At 33.5% G+C, this 18,050-nt stretch overlaps 2 long non-coding RNA genes across 3 annotated transcripts in view; one reads left to right on the forward strand and one right to left on the reverse strand.

The window, feature by feature from the left end:
- LOC137495558 (uncharacterized) overlaps positions 1–18,050 on the forward strand; it is a 320,840-nt gene that overhangs the window by 268,064 nt on the left and 34,726 nt on the right. The gene's annotated exons all lie outside the window — the stretch shown is intronic.
- Positions 5,029–8,589, reverse strand: LOC141385710 (uncharacterized). 2 transcript variants are annotated; one of them, XR_012406581.1, is made up of 3 exons: positions 8,061–8,589; positions 6,105–7,881; positions 5,029–5,910 (listed from the first exon to the last, which is right to left on the reverse strand). It is a non-coding gene; the product is annotated as an uncharacterized lncRNA (long non-coding RNA). The 2 variants fall into 2 exon arrangements; XR_012406580.1 differs by having other exon boundaries at positions 5,642–5,910; positions 6,064–7,881.

An 18,050-nucleotide genomic window follows, 5' to 3' on the forward strand; every position in this document is an offset into this window, starting at 1 on the left:
TGTGCCCTGCCACCTTGTAGAGGAAACTCATTTCAGTTGCTTTTATCCAAGATCTTGTTCTTTTGGTCATGATCCAGCTTTTGAGTATAGGTAAGAGTAGGAATGTAGATTGTGTGTGTAGGTGAGCCTGATCTTTAGTCGGTACTGTTCCACTTCTCGCACAAGCTCGGACTCCTTCTCTACCAATGAGGTGACATTCCATGTCTCAAGAGCCAGTTTTTGTACCAGATGATCAGGTTGTCATGGTCCCAACCTTTGACCACCACATGTTGCACTGGCCCCTTACGGCTCCCCCTGCAGAAAGATGGTCCCACGTCCCAGGTGGGTTTCTGGGATCCCAACCAGAAACTTGAATAATGTAATACTAAAATGTCAGTTTGCAACATCAAGCAGGGGGTGGCACGGTGGCTCAGTGGTTAGCACTGTCACCTAACAGCAAGAAGTTCACTAGTTCGAATCTCAGCTGGGCCAGTTGGCGTTTCTGTGTGGAGGTTGCATGTTCTACCCATGTTTGCATGGGTTTCCTCCGGGTGCTCCGGATTCCCCCAAAGTCCAAAGACATGCGCTATAGGTGAATTGAATAAACTAAATTACCCATAGTGTATGAGTGTCTGTGTGTGAATGAGTGTGTATGGGTGTTTTTCAGCATTAGGTTGGAGCTGGGTAAAACATATGCTGAAATAGTTGGAGGTTCATTCCACTGTGGTGACCTCTGAAATAGAGACTAAGCTGAAGAAAACTGAATGAATGAACATTACGCAGCATAACAAGCTGTTTTTACTGTCTAAAAATTCAATTCAATTCAGCTTTATTTGTATAGCGCTTGTACAATGTAGATTGTGTCAAAGCAGCTTCACATAAATGGTCATAGTAACTGGAACAGTGTAGTTCAGTTTTTAGTGTTTAAGTTCAGTTCAGTTCAGTTTAGCTCAGTTCAGTGTGATTTAAAATCATTACTGAAAGTTCAAACTCTGAAGAGCAAATTCATCGATGCATAGCTCTACCAATCCTGAACCATGCGAGCCAGTGGCGACAGCGGAGAGGGAAAAAAAACTTCACCTGATAGGAGTGAAGAAAAAAACCTTGAGAGAACCAGACTCAGTTGGGCACGACCATTTTAATTTCTCCGCTGGCCAAAAGTCTTGTGCAGAGCTTCAGTCACCGTGGTGGAAGCTGGCCTCAGTCTAAAAATCAATGGAAATGAATGAGACCGGAAGTCTCAAGCCAAAAAGACACATGCTCGTACTTTAAGAGTAAGGTCATTACAAAAAAAGCAACAAATTTCCTCCAGTTTATACATGTAGGGTTTCTACAAGATCCGCCCCAGAGCATAAGAGGTTAAAAGAGCTCCATTTTGTTTTTCAAGGACAGAGAAGCCTCAGATGTGATGTCCAAATTAAAACAGAAACATGAAAGAGCGTCTGCAACTGCGGTTTGAACAGTATTAAATGAGCACACGGACAGCAAAGACTTTCACATAATTCCTATATTCATCTGGGTTTATCAAGTGGCTGCCAAGGCTGCTTGTGTGGATGCGAGACATGATATGCATGTATAATTGATTTATCTGGCCTTGTTTGTACCAAATAAAAATGATGTTTCATTGCATTAGAATTAAGGATGCGTAACTAGAGCCTGCATTTGATGCTGCAAGAATATTAGGCTTATTTAATAATGCTTCTGATTTTCATCATGCAGTACGTTAAACGACGTAAACGATGAATGAGACAAAGGGTGGCCAATTAATAAAACATTAATGATACTTTTACATTTTTACATAAGATATATTCTACATTTGGGCGTCACGGTGGCTCAATGAGTAGCACGATTGCCTCACAGCAAGGTCACTGGTTCCAGCCTGGCTGGGTCAGTTGGCATTTCTGTGTGGAGGTTGCATGTTCTCCTCGTATTCGTGTGGGTTTCCATCGAGTGCTCCAGTTTCCCCCACAGTCCAAACACATGCGCTATAGGTTAATTGCAACCCAAGCTCATTCTGAAAACGTAGTCCCACGGACGTTTCTGGAGACAGCGGAATACGTCCCGTGAGGTACATACGGCTGCATTTATTTTTTTCAAGGGAACGCTGCGGGGCGGTGTGACGCTGTTCCCTTTCGCGCTTGCCGGCCGACCGCTTACCTGCTTGTGGAGGGCTTCCCCGCTGCAACCCGTTTGTCCACTCAGCTCACCGTGTACGTCGGCAGGCTCAAGATGCAGAGAGGAGTTGACCACGGCGATCGGTTTCGAGTCCGGGGAAGAGCAGTTCCAGCAATCAGGTAAGACAAAAACAGAATCCCAAAAATTAAGTGAACGAATTTCGTTAACAGGGTGAGAACGCGGTGAAATTCGAAAACGTTTTTCTGTTTTTGGACAGTTTTGTAAACTGTTGCTCGGGTTTAGGGAAGCGAGTGGGCGGGTGGGTCAATCGGTAAAATTGGTTGGGTTCAGGGAAGGAGGAGGGCGGGTCAGCCGATTGGCCGGTCCCGCAGTCAATCATCCGGCCGAACTGCACTCGCGAGAGGCGTTTAAGATGTGAAAGAGTGCACAACAGCGGCCTCTCGCGAATTCGCAAAAACAAAAACTGCAGCCGTACGTACCCGCCGGGATGTATTCCGCGGTCTCCAGAAATGTCCGCGGGACTACGTTTCCACAATGAGCTTGGGTTGGTGAATTGAGTAAGCTAATTTGGCCATAGTGTGTGTGAAAGAGTGTGTATGAGTGTTTCCCAGTGTTGGGTTGCGGCTGGAAGGGCATCCGCTTCGTAAAACATATGCTGGATAAGTTGGTGGTTTATTCCGCTGTGGTGGCCCGGGATTAATAAAGGTACTAAGCCGAATATATATATATATATATATATATATATATATATATATATATATATATATATATATATATATATATATATATATATCATACAATATTTAATGCTAATGGTCATATAGTAATACTCTTTGAACTTTTCAAACTGAGGGAAATATCCAATTATTTCAGCTGACGCACTGTTAATACAATAATTAAAATATGATTGTGTGTAATAATTATTAAACAATCCTAGTTGCAAACATAATTTAAACAGACATCTAATAATATGATTCATTCAAATAAAAAAGGACAGATTTTTACCATGCAAAGTGCTACAGAGCTTGAAAACAGACTGTGATTTCACCGAGATGTGTGATATTACACACACCTGGCAGCACACAAAGAGATACAGTACATTGAAGAATAAACATCAACTTTCTAGCACATAAAGGCATCAATGAATCCAGATTACATGATATCTACACCTATAACAACATTTTTATATTTACGCAAGGAAATGTGCATCCTTGACAGGGAAACGGGTTTCTGGAATGTTTTTTTTAAATATTCTGCTGTGTGGTTTATAATGCATTATGGCTTCAAGCTTGTGTTTCATTGCCTTTTCTTGTAAAACAACAACAGTCCATGCAACCGTGTTGTAATCTGGGTACTACTACTATAATATCCCATGAATTATTCTCCAATTGCTCATTTGCATCTCCCTCCAGGTCTCTTTAAACCTTTATTTTCTGACATTTTCTTTATTTGTGGTATTTGTTTATAATGTTTATAAAGCAAGAGGGGAAAACAATTGTCATCCTGTCCAAACAATGGAAAGCATTTTGAATTAAAATATGAATGAAAGAAATATTTCTATTAATTAATTTCAATTGTCGTTGTAAATAAACGATTCAAACTGTTTCAGTCTATTGAACACGAAACTTAAATGTATGCATTACACACACAGGCATGTACAGTATAGTGAAATTAATGATAAAAACAATTAGTTTTATTTTTCTTTAACTCATTATACTGTCTGTCCTCTTTCACAATGTTCCCAAAGTCAGAAAGAAAGCATATATTAAAACTACATATTTATTGTTGAAGAAATGCAAAGCCTGAAAACAAAACAGTTACTGTATAAATTGTATAAACAAAACACAGCTATTGTATAAATAAAACATTGCTACTGTGTACATAGCTGTGTAAAAAACACGGCTTTTGTAAACAAAAAACAGCTAATGTACACAAATACAGCTATTTTAAACAAACACAGCTACCGTATAAGAAAAAACAGATACTATAAACAAAACAGCTACTATAAACAAAGACAGCTACTGTAGAAATAACACACAGCTACTATTAACAAACACACCTACTGTATATTGAAAACACAGCCACTCTACAAATAAAACATAATTACTGTAAACAAAATACCAGTACTGTATAAACAAAACATGGCTACTGTATAAATAAAACACTGCTGCTCTTAACGAAACACAGCTACTGTAAACAAAACAAAGTAATTGAATAAGGAAAACATAGCTACTGTAAACAAAAACAGCTATCGAAACATCATGAAAAGCAGTTACTTTATAGATAAAACAGCTACTGTCAAAACACAGCTACTTTATAAAGAAAACACAGCTACTGTACAAAAACACAGCTGTTGTAAGCAAAACACAAATACTGTACACAAACACAGGTACTGTATAAAGAAAACGCAGCTACTGTAAACAAACACAGCTACTGTGTAAAGAAAACAGCTACTGTATAAACAAAACACAGCTACTCTATAAAATAAAACACAGATACTGCACACAAACACAAGTACTGTTTAAAGAAAACACAGATACTGTTAACAAACACATCTGCTAAATAAAGAAACCACAGCTACTGTAAACAAACATAGTTACCGTATAAGAACTCAGCGATTGTAAACAAAACACAGCTACTGTGAACAAACACAGCTAATGTAAACAAGAAGAGCTACCGTATAAAAGAAAACACAGATACTGTACACAAACACAGCTACTATATAAACAAAACACAGATACTCTACACAAAAACTGCTACTGTACAGAAACACAGGTAATGTTTAAAGAAAACACAGCTACTGTAAACAAGAAGAGCTAACGTATAAAAGAAAACACAGATACTGTACACAAACACAGCTGCTATATAAACAAAACACAGATACTCTACTGCTACTGTATACAAACACAGGTTTAAAGAAAACACAACTACTGTAAACTGACACGTCTATTGTATAAAGAAAACACAGCTACTGTAAACAAACATCTATTGTGTAAAGAAAACACAGCTACTGTAAACAAACATCTATTGTGTAAAGAAAACACAGCTACTGTAAACAAACATCTATTGTGTAAAGAAAACACTGCTACTGTAAACTAACACATCTATTGTGTAAAGAAAACACAGCTACTGTAAACAAACACATCTATTGTGTAAAAAAACACAGGTACTGTAAACAAACACATCTATTGTATAAAGACAACACAGCTACTGTAAGCAAACACATCTATTGTATAAAGACAGCACAGCTACTGTAAACAAACACATCTATTGTGTAAAAAACACAGCTACTGTAAACTAACACATCTATTGTATAAAGACAACACAGCTACTGTAAGCAAACACATCTATTGTATAAAGACAGCACAGCTACTGTAAACAAACACATCTATTGTGTAAAAAAACACAGCTACTGTAAACAAACACATCTATTGTGTAAAAAAACACAGCTACTGTAAACAAACACAGCTACTGTGTAAGAATAACAGCTAATGTAAACAAACACATCTGTTGTGTAAAAAAATACAGCTACTGTAAACTAACACATCTATTGTATAAAGACAACACAGCTACTGTAAGCAAACACATCTATTGTATAAAGACAGCACAGCTACTGTAAACAAACACATCTATTGTATAAAGAAAACACAGCTGCTATAAACAAACACATCTATTGTATAAAGAAAACACAGCTACTGTAAACAAACACATCTATTGTGTAAAGAAAACACAGCTACTGTAAACAAACACATCTATTGTGTAAAAAAACACAGCTACTGTAAACAAACACAGCTACTGTGTAAGAATAACAGCTAATGTAAACAAACACATCTATTGTGTAAAAAAACACAGCTACTGTAAACAAACACAGCTACTGTGTAAGAATAACAGCTAATGTAAACAAACACATCTATTGTGTAAAAAAATACAGCTACTGTAAACTAACACATCTATTGTATAAAGACAACACAGCTACTGTAAGCAAACACATCTATTGTATAAAGACAGCACAGCTACTGTAAACAAACACATCTATTGTGTAAAGAAAACACAGCTACTGTAAACAAACACATCTATTGTATAAGGACAACACAGCTAATGTAAACAAACACACCTACTGTATAAGAATAACACAGCTATTGTAAACAAAACAGCTATTGTACACAAACACAGCTACTATAAACAAACACATGTATTGTATATAGAAAACACAACTAGAGCTACTTTACACAAACAGTTACTGTAAACAAAACAGCTACCATATAAAACAAACCCATGTATTGTATAAGGAAAACACTGATACTCTAAACACACACAATAATTAGATAAAGAAAGTAGATACTGTATAAAGAAAACACAGCTGCTGTTTAAATAAAACAAGGCTATTGTTAAGAAACACAGCCACTAGGCAAATACATTTACTGTATGAACACTGCTACTGTATAAACAAAACACAGTTACTTTTTAAACAAGACACAGCTACTGTATAAATAAAAACACAGATACCCTACATAAACCACAGCTACTGTGTAAGGAAAGCACAACTACCCTAAACAAAAGAGCTACTTTACACAAACACAGCTACTGAATAAAGCAAACACAGCTATTGCAAACAAACACAGCTACTGTATAAAGAAAACACAGCTATTGCAAACAAACACAGCTACTGTATAAAGAAAACACAGCTACCCTTTAATTAAAACATGGCTACTGTGAACAAACACAGCAACTGTAAATAAACACAGCTAGTGTTTACATAAAACACAGCTATTGTATAAAGAAAACACTGATACTGTAAACAGACACAGTAGTTGTATATATAAAACACAGCTACTGCAAACAAACACAGCTACTGTATAAAGGAAACACAGCTAATCTTTAAAACATGGCTACTGTAAACAAACACAGCCACTGTATACATAAAACACAGCTATTGTATAAAGAAAACACTGATACTGTAAACAGACACAGTAATTATATATATAAAACACAGCTACTGTAAAAAACACAGCTACTGTAAACTAGCAATACATTGTATAAAGAAAACAGCTACTGTAAACAGACAGGTCCTGTTTAAAGAAAACACAGCTACTGTTTAAATAAAACATGGCTATTGTAAACAAACAGCTACTGTATAAAGAAAACACAGCTTCTGTTTAAATAACACATGGTTATTGTAAACAAACACAGCTACTGTGTAAAGAAAATACAGCTATTGTAAATAAATACAGCTACTATATAAATATAACACAGCTACTGTATAAATATAACACAGCTACTGTATAAATAAAACACGGCTACTGTAAACAAACACAGCTACTGTATAAATATAACACAGCTACTGTAAACAAACACAGCTACTGTATAGAAATTAGACTCCAGTAAACCCAATGAGAGTGACTTATAAGTGTGTGTCTTTGCACTCGTGTTCCCAAGTCTTTATCTTCTGACTGTGAGATGAAACGCAGCCGTGTGTTTGACCCATGAGGCTGAGATGTGGATTTAGAGAGGCGACCGGGTGTTTGACCGTGAGCTCGGCATCGACCGCGGTAGAGGGGAGAGCAAGGGGACGACGGTCAATACACCCAGACCCAATTAAGGCAGACTCTGAATGTAGTCAATGCTGTAATTGCAGTGCCTTTCAGAAGTTATTTGATATAGTTAACCAAACATACATGAAATGCACTTCTCACATGACAGTATGCAGGCAGACATTTAGTTGGTAAAGGATGCACTGCAGCAGAGCAGGAATGACCCACAGCAGACCTTATGAAAGTGTATTTAATGTTTAATGTTGTGCTTCTATTTTAGGTGTGACTTTTTAACATTCTGTAAAGGGTCTACGGATGAAAAATAGCCATTCTTGGCTAATTCTGGCACATTTTACAGTAATGTTTATTAATGTGCATTGACCCTGTAAACAAATAAACTAAACTAAACTAGACCTTCACAGATACATCTGTAGAAAAAAGAAAGAAAAAAAAGCGCTTTAGCTGAAGGCACAGTGCAGGGCTTGAAAATGATTTGCTATTATTTCTTGGTAACTTACTAAAAGCTACTGTTTAAAGAAAGGACAACTACTGTATAAGTAAAACACAGTTACTGTAAACCTAACGCAGCTACTATATACAGAAAACAGTTACCGTAAACAAACACTGCCACTGTATAATACAAACAAAGCTACAGCAAACAAACACAGCAAATGTAAACAAACAGCTACCATATAAAACAAACAGCTACTGTAAACAAAACAGCTACTGTTTAAAAAAAAAAGTTACTGTATAAATAAAGCAGTTACTGTAAACAAAATGCCACTGTAAACACAAAACATACACTGTGTAAATAAAACACAGTTGCTGTAAACATAACAGAGCAACTGTAAACAAACACATTTACTGTTAACAAAACACATGTACTTTACATAAAACACAGCTGCTGTAAACAAACATACCTACTGTAAACAAAACAGGTCCTAAATAGATAAAATACAGCTACTGTAAATAAAAAAGGTTACTGTAAACAAAACACAGCTACTTTATACATAAAACACATCTACTGTAAACAAAACATGGCTAGATAAAACAGATACTGTTTAAATAAAACAGTTAATGTAAACCAAACACAGTTACTGTAAACAAGCACATGTAATATAAACAAAACACAGCTACTTAATAAATACAAAACAGCTACTGTAAACAAACTTAGCTTCAATATAAACAAAACACAGATACTGTTTAAATAAAACAGTTAATGTAAACAAAACACAGTTACTGTAAACAAACACAGCCACTATGTAAAACACAGTTACTGTAAACAAAAACAAAGCATAGATAAAACCCATTTACTGTAAACAAAATATATTTATTGTATAAATTAAACACGGCTACTGTAAACAAACACATCTTATGTAAACAAAATACAGCTACTAAATAAATACAACACAGCTACTGTAAACAAACTTAGCTATTATATAAACAAAACACTGAAACTGTTTAAATAAAACAGTTAATGTAAACAAAACACAGTTACTGTAAACAAACACAGCCACTATGTAAAACAAACACAGTTACTGTAAACAAAAACAAATCATAGATAAAACACAGTTACTGTAAACAAAACATATATATTGTATAAATTAAACACGGCTACTGTAAACAAAACACATCTTATGTAAACAAAATACAGCTACTAAATAAATACAACACAGCTACTGTAAACAAACTTAGCTACTATATAAACAAAACACAGTTACTGTTTAAATAAAACAGCTAATGTAAACAAAACACAGTTACTGTAAACAAACACAGTTACTGTAAACGGAACATATCTACTGTATAAATTAAACACGGCTATTGTAAAACAAACACATCTAATATAAACAAAACACAGCTTCTATATAAATACAACACAGCTACTGTAAACAAACTTAGCTACTATATAAACAAAACACAGCTACTGTTTAAATAAAACAGCTAATGTAAACAAAAGTTACTGTAAACAAACACAGTTACTTTAAACAAAACACGGCTACTATATATAAAACTGTTACTGTAAACAAAACTGCAAATATAAAATGGTTACTGTAAACAAAACACATCTACTATATATTCACAGCTACTGTAAACAAACACATATAATGTAAACAAAACACAGGTAATATATAAATACAACAGAGCTACTGTAAATAAACTTAGATACTATATAAACACAGCTACTGTTTAAATAAAACAGCAAATTTAAACATAACACAACTGTATTGTAAATAAATCACAGTTACTGTAAACAAACACAGCTACTATGTAAAGCAAACACAGCTATTGTAAACTGAGAGCTACAGTATAAATAAAACGCAGCTACTGTAAACAAATACAGATACTGTATAAGCAAAATACAGCTAATGTAAACAAAGTTACTAAATATAAAAAACACAGCTACTGTATAAACACTATTACTGTAAACAAAATAACTACTGTAAACAAATACAACTGCTGTATAAATCAAACACAACTAATGTTATATATAACCAAACACGGCTATAGCATAGCTAAACAAACAAAACAATTAGCTTTTGCTGCAGGTAGAGTGTGTGGCTTGGGAATTCTACAGTATTTGTTATTATTTCTATTAGATGTATCTTGTTTATTCTAATAATTTTAAAGCTGTGATTCTCAATACCGCATCGAAAATAAAACAATTAGAAGAATGCATTAGTTTACTTTTATTCTTTAATACTTTCATGCTGATTTTATAATCTGTTTACAAATCGAATTATGCACATATTAAGCAAAAAATGAATACATATCTTATGATTAATTTAAATAGGATAAATCTGCTGTGAAATAAGAACTAATTTCCCCTCACCAAATAAACATGAAAAACAATGACAGAGAAACATTATCTTGCTTCAATCAGCCTAAAGCTAAATGTGACATTTATTATAAGAAAAATCACAATGCATTTCTTAAGGGTTTTAAGTTTAACTTCAAACTTGTTGAAAGTTGTTAAAAGATTAAGCTTTATGTAATTGATGCCAATAAATAATGCATAAAACAAAATACAGATAATTTGATTTACTGTGCGCCTATTAAATGCAGAATGCATTTATTGTCTGATAGTTTGTAATGGTGTCAGCCATCAATTGTCTTTAAATTATGGAAGCTTAAAAAATATTATCCGTGTCAGGGAATAAAATATATAAATACACACTATTGAATAAAATAATAATTAAATTAAGAAAAATAATTATGTTAATCACTGTGAAATGTATGAATTTTTTAAATTTATTCCTTGATTTTTTTTTCATAGAGTTAAAAAAAGGATTACGACAATCATTCATTCATTCATTTATTAATTTATTTAATTATTCATTGATTCATTTAATATTTTTTTTAATATATATATTTTTTAATTTATACACTTATACATATATTTCTTTATTCATTCATTTAATTATTTATTTATTTTTATTTATTTATACATTTAATTATTTATTTATTTATTTATTTATTTATTTATTTATTTATTTATTTATTTTCCATTGTTGAACCAGGAAGCATTAATTAATCATTATTTAATAATTAATCATCACCTATTTAACGTTAATCATTCAATGGTTCAGTCATCAAGACATTAGTAGCCACTCACATGTGGTTCACTGTATTTGATATTCCAGATTTTTATTAAAAGCATTAGAAACAATAAGCTGATAATGCTATGCAGCTGTTATTTAGTTATGCAAATGCATTCATTATGCATTTAAGCTTCATTACCTGCCCATAAAAAAAAAAAAAAAAAAAAAAAACATCTAATATTCTGGTACTTCAAGTTGAAAGATGGATTTTTTTTTATTAATAACACCTGTATAATGTCTTGTTTTATAGCTCAAAATTATTAGATTCTGGGTCAGTTGGCATTTCTGTGTGGAGTTTCCTTGTTCTTCCCGTGTTCATGTGGGTTTTCTCCAGGTAAAGTTGAAAGATGGGTTTTTTTTTTTTAGTAACACCTGTATAATATCTTATTATATACTGTAGTTCAAAATTATTCATAAATACCAAAGAATTATGGATGTCATTATGGATGATTTGCATATTCAATAGGTTTGATGAAAATGCACTTTATGTAAAAATGACTTGGAAATTGTTAAAATGTAAACTTTTAAATGATTTATTTATAAATATTAATTTATGTAAAACTTTAAACTTTACTATTTGATCACACAAAATGTAATTTTAAATGATTGATTGATCGACCGATTGACATCTGTCATTAGTAATGTTTAGTGATTTTTAAAGTTTTTTTTTTTTATATTATTGTTCACCTTAACTAAAAAGATCTCAACAAATGTGACATTTAGTTGATTTAGATATATTTACTGCATAATTTACAGTCAATATATCCACACACTTTTATAAAAAATCATATGTCTCTCTCATTGTACAAAATAGTTTCTGCAAATATTAATATAAGCTATTAATTTTGTGACAGGACCAAAAATCTAAATGGACTTTGGAGTAATGAGAAGCACACACCTGTTCCATCATGTGAGTTTCCATTAGTCCAAAGGTGTGCTTTTAGAGTACTTTTTATTAAATGATGGATGGTTACATATATCATTAATATTCATGTTCATATTCAACAACTTATGCAGATCTGACTCCAGTTTGGCAGAGAAATGTTAATGCAAATGTATGTGCTTTTATTCATGTGTCAAACTAGATGGAGACCTTAATTTTATTATGATCAACGAAAGGGGGGAAAAGAGTGGATGTCCATCCTAACAATGCCAAATCAGCTTCTTTCCTAACAAGCCTGCTGCATTTTAAATTATCAAAGACACTTGCAGTTTAAGGAAGACACATCTTAAAAATAAAATAAAATAAATGTTTTTTATTATGGTCAATGAAAGGAAGAAAAAAAGAATGCACAGTTGCAGTTTAAGGAAGTTACACTATAAACCAAAACAAAACACAAAAATAAATAAATAAATAAATAAAAATTGTATGTTTTTATTATGACAAACTAAAGGGGTAAAAAAAAAAAAGAGTGGACAATTCCAGTTTAAGGAGATCACTGAAAACAATACAAAACAAAATAATCTTAAGTTTTTTATGTTAAAAGTGGGGAAAAAAGAAGTCACACTCCAAAACAAGAAAAGAAAAAATGACAAAGAGCATCACGGTGGTGCAGTGGGTAGCACAATCACCTCACAGCAAGAAGGTTGCTGGTTCAGTTGCCATTTCAGTGTTCTCCACGTGTTCGTCTTTCAGGTGCTCTGGTTTTCCCCACAAGTCCAAAGACACGCTCTATAGGTGAATTGGGTAAGCTAAATTGACTGTAGTGTATGTGTGTGAATAAGTGTGTATGGATGTTTCCCAGTGATGGGTTGCAACTGAAAAGGCATCGGCTGCGTGAAACATATGCTGGATAAGTTGGTGGTTCATTCCGCTGTGGCGACACCAAATTAATAAATGGATTAAGCCGAAAAGAAAATGAATGAATATAAAATCAATTTTAATTTTATTTACATTAAGTTTAGTTTAAATTAATTAAATATATATAAAATAAAAATCATAAGTTTATTATGATAAACGAAAGGGGGGAGGAAGAGCAGACACTTCCAGTTTCAGTTAAATTAAATTAAATTAACCCTAGAAAATGCATTAAAAAAGCAAAATAAAATAAAATGAAAACTTACAAAAAAAATTTAAATAAATAAAAATAAAATAAATTTTAGGTTTTTATTATGATCAATGTAAAAGGGAAAAAAAAGCAGACTCTTTCAGTTTAAGGAGGTCATATCTACAAATCAATCAATAAATAAATAAAAATGTAATTAAATAAATCTTAATTTTCTTAACTAAATAAAATAAAACGAAAACACACAAAATAAATAAATAAACAATAAATAAAATGAAATGAAACAAAAAAATTATAAAATAAAGATTTTATTATGCTCAATGAAAGGGGAAAAAGAGCAGACACTTCCGGTTTAAGGAGGTCAGATATACATATATAAATAAATAAATGAATAAATAAATAAATAAATCTTGACTTTGTTTAGTTCAGTTTAGTTTAGTTTGGAGTGTCACCTGTCACCTTCTTAAGCACTTCTAGTTTAAAAAGGTAAAGTAAAATAAACAATATATCTTTATATATATATATATATATATATATATATATATATATATATATATATATATATATATATATATATATATATATATATATATATATAGATATTTTTTTTTATCATTCTCCTATTTTTATGTCACTCAATGTTCTAGTTGAGTACAGTTTTGTACAATTAGTCTAGCAACTTTGTACAATCAATTGTGATTAAGGCAATGTACAGTATGTTACCCATTATAGACATATAATCAACATTTTCTGTGTAATGTGTTAATGCTTTTACACTTTTAATGTTCAGTGTTTAAATGTTTAAATGGTTTAGAAGAATAGCGTCCCATCATTCTATCCAGCATTTAAAATAGCTTATTATTGCATTCATTGAACATGTTTTTGACTGGTGAACCTACTGTAGGAATGCTAAAAAAGGTGTAAACTCCAAGGTTTCAAAGCTTTTCATACTGTAAAAAGCTTTATACATTTACCAATGTTATGAATAGATTTTGATTTTGTCAGGAGACTCTGAAAAACTATGTGTTTTAAATACTCTCAGATTTCTCTCTGTTAACAAGGAACATTTTACAGATATTTTTCCACACATTCCGATTTGTTATTCAGAATTAACACTGTCAGATCCCTTTATAACCCAGGAAATGGCTTAGATTTTTGCTACAGTGTTTGGAGGAAGTCACTTTTCAAGGCTGCTTTTATTCATCAAAATACTGTAAAACAGGAATATTGTGAAATATTATTACTATTTAAAACAACTGCTTTTTATTTGAATGTATTCAAATGTTATTCCTGTCATGAATATGACAAATGAAAAGGACGTCAATGGCAAAACTTTTTTGACTGTAAAAGTATGGTACATTCCACATCACTTCTGTTGAGTGGTACATTCCTTTCCGTAAGGAATCTGTAATTGTAAATTTGTTTCGGGACTTGTAAAAGTAATTTTTTTAAAATGTAAATTAGTTTCGTCTTTGGTAAAATTGTTTTTCCTATGTTATTGTGTCTGATGATAGATACAAATGTTTTTCAAAATGTAAATTTGTCTCAAGCTTTGTAAAATTGTTTCACACTTTGTAATGTTGTTTTGCACTTCCTGGCCACCGTACTTACCAGACCAATCAACGTTTCTGTGCGCAGTTTACACGTTCTTACGCGTTTACACTGGGTCTCCCGGTTTCCTCCCACAATCCCAAAACATACAGCTTAAATTAATTGACTAATCTAAATCGGCACTATAGACATGCTCCTAGTAAGTAGTCATCTCTTAAGAGCAATGCCTAATCGCACACTATAGCTTCAAACAGCAGGGGAGTTCTTGAGATCTACCTGAGCTCAAACTCCCCTCTGGCCCTGCAAATGGGAGGGAGCCCCGGGCTTGAGGATCTTATGAGCTCAGGGCTCTCTCCCAGGACAGCATGCCAAACAAGCTAAAAAAAAAAGTAATTATTACTTGTTACATATTCATAGTATTACTTATTGCATGTTGTTGTGGCACATTTACTTGGGTCCTTTAAAGAATCTGAATTTGAGATGTTGACATATATGTGCTGCACATTGCTAAAACATTATATTGCAATATACACAAATTACATACAGGGTCTGTGTGATGGTGTGTGCCAGTGGTGTAAAACTGGTTTTATAGCTTGCGGGTCAAAATTGACCCCTAAAACAACCAGTGTACTCTAAAATGTGAACGGCCATCATGAAAATATGAGCATAAAAAAAATATTAATTAATTGTATTATTTTTATTGTTGGGGTCAATTTAGAAAAAAATTAATAAAACATTTTCGAGATAAACTTTGTTTAGGTTTAGTTTTTTGTTGTTAAAATGGTGCATGGGTCATTTTTTTGAGCTGTAAGTTAACAGGAGGTTAATACTAGGTGAAATAAAAGGCTGATAGGTGGTAGACATCGCTTAACCCAGGGTTACAAAGATATTAAACCCTTTCTTTAAGTGTAGAAACTTTAGAAAGTTCATACTTCAATCTGTTCCTATATGTCTCTCTCCCTCTCTTCCATTCTCTCCAGTGTCTCATTTGTCTGTATCTCTCGTCTCTACTTACCTTGAATGTGGAAAAGGTCACCCCACTCCTCTGAGCGTGTTGCGGGCCACGTTCACAGGAAATTAATGGTTTGTGCCAGCGATTGCCGCCGCTCCCTCCCCGGCGTAATATTTTTGGTTTACTTAAAGGACACATTTATTGAAGGAATATATAAATATGGATTCCTGACAGGCACTTAGTTTGATGCATTTGTATATCAGGCCCTTTTTTTGGGCTTCATTGCTCAAGTAAAGTATTTCAGAGGCAACACATATATAATAGACAAAGAGCGTGAGCTTTCAGCATGGTGAGACCGCCTTGTGATCCGAGCGCTGACTGATGCTCTTTTGCTCAGACTCACTGGTGCATCCATTATTGTACACACGAAACTGTCGGATTAAAGTGGAAATGACCACACCAGTGACTCCAAGTGGAAATAATCCAGTCAGCATGTCCTTGCAGTGACCTCAACGACATGTAATAGTTCACGTATTACAGCAGTCATGTGGTCAAACATCTCATTTCTGAGCATTAGTCTTTATTTCTAAATGAATTGTAGCCCTAGAGTCTCCTGATGACCATGCCTTTGCGTTTTAGCCCATGCAAGCTCATGATTCATTACCATCTGCTCAATATGGCCTTGACTGTCCGATTGTTACATTAGAACCCTGCAGTCACCTCAACTGGCTCTATTAATCAAACTGACCTGCTCTGAGACCCTTAAACATTTATAATTTCTGTCTTATAGTGCGGATAAAAAGGCAGTCTGCTTACTAGCTGTTGCAGAGAGCAAAGCTTCATCTTTTTTGTTTGAATATGCAGTTTGACATTGTACTTTCATGGTGCATTTCATGGTGCTTAGATTAGAGACCCTTAGCTGCAAAATTACATCAACTTGACATTAAGCATTACGTCAGAAAACATGTCAAGGCTTGTTCACACCGGGGCGCTTTCCGTTTGCTTTTATCGTCAGCATTTTTCAAGACTTTTTTCCGGATTCAAACTCAATCGATTTTCACTGGCGTCGAGCAAAAGAGTACGCAAAATCACTCCTTGACGTTAGATGGCGCTACACAACTTTAAGCCTCTGACACCCGCTTGTAACACAGACAAAGTTGACACGCTAGTTGTTATGGATGGTTCAAGCAGCAGCTCTAGCGATTACGAAATGATTATTGTTGACCAGAGTAGTAGGCAGCTTCACGTTCAAATCGCCTCTGGTCATCTTCTGTGCGCTCGCATTAACAGTTTTGCGATTGAGAGCCTCCAAGTGCTGTTTACTGAAACTTCAGCAGCTCTGTGCACGTGAACAAAAGTGCCAGCCTGATTGGTGGAGAAGATTTTGATGCGGCACATCAAAACTAAAAAACGAGCATGAGTCGTTTATTTAAAAATGCCGCTTTTACAGGGTTTTGCTATTTGGTGTGTACGATTATTTAGTCACAAGGCATTAAACATTGATGGAAAACGTGAGCAAAAAACATCTCGGTGTGCACGGGCGTTAATGCTAATCGATTTGATGTCAAAACTTTGATGTCCATTTGACTTCCACTTCCACGCTCACCAAAACACAGACAAAAAAAGTATAATATACGAAAAAATTTTAAGTTTTATAAAAGTTTCATCTGAAAGATAAAATTTAAAATGACAAATTTACACTTTATTTTGTATCCCTATTATGCATGCAAACTAAATTGATGTCATGTACATCTAACATAGGCATAAAGAACATTAAATGTTTGACGAATGTGTGTGGGAATCAGGAATTCAGGAATGGGTTTTTAAAAAGCACAGCACGAGACACAATATTGACAATAACGAACCCCTTAACAAATAGGACAACAGTAGGCCTATGTTATGATAAGCACTTGACGATATGCCGCATACACTGCAAAAAAATGCTTTTCTTACCTAGATTTTTTTGTCTTCTTTCAAGTCCAAATATCTAAAAATTCTCAAATCAAGAAGAATTTTCTAGACAAGCAAAACATATTGTCTTGTTTTAAGGAATAATATGCCAATATTAAGTGAGCTTATCCTTAAAACAAGCAAAATAATCTGCCAATGGGGTAAGCAAATTAATCTTATGTCAAAAGGAAAAACAAGATTATTTTGCTTACCCCATTGGCAGATTATTTTGCTTGTTTTAAGGATAAGCTCACTTAATATTGGCATATTATTCCTTAAAACAAGACAATATGTTTTGCTTGTCTAGAAAATTCTTCTTGATTTGAGAATTTTTAGATATTTGAAC

The sequence above is a fragment of the Danio rerio genome, chromosome 5 (genome assembly GCF_049306965.1).
Source record: "Danio rerio strain Tuebingen ecotype United States chromosome 5, GRCz12tu, whole genome shotgun sequence".
Classification (NCBI taxonomy): Eukaryota; Metazoa; Chordata; class Actinopteri; order Cypriniformes; family Danionidae; genus Danio; species Danio rerio.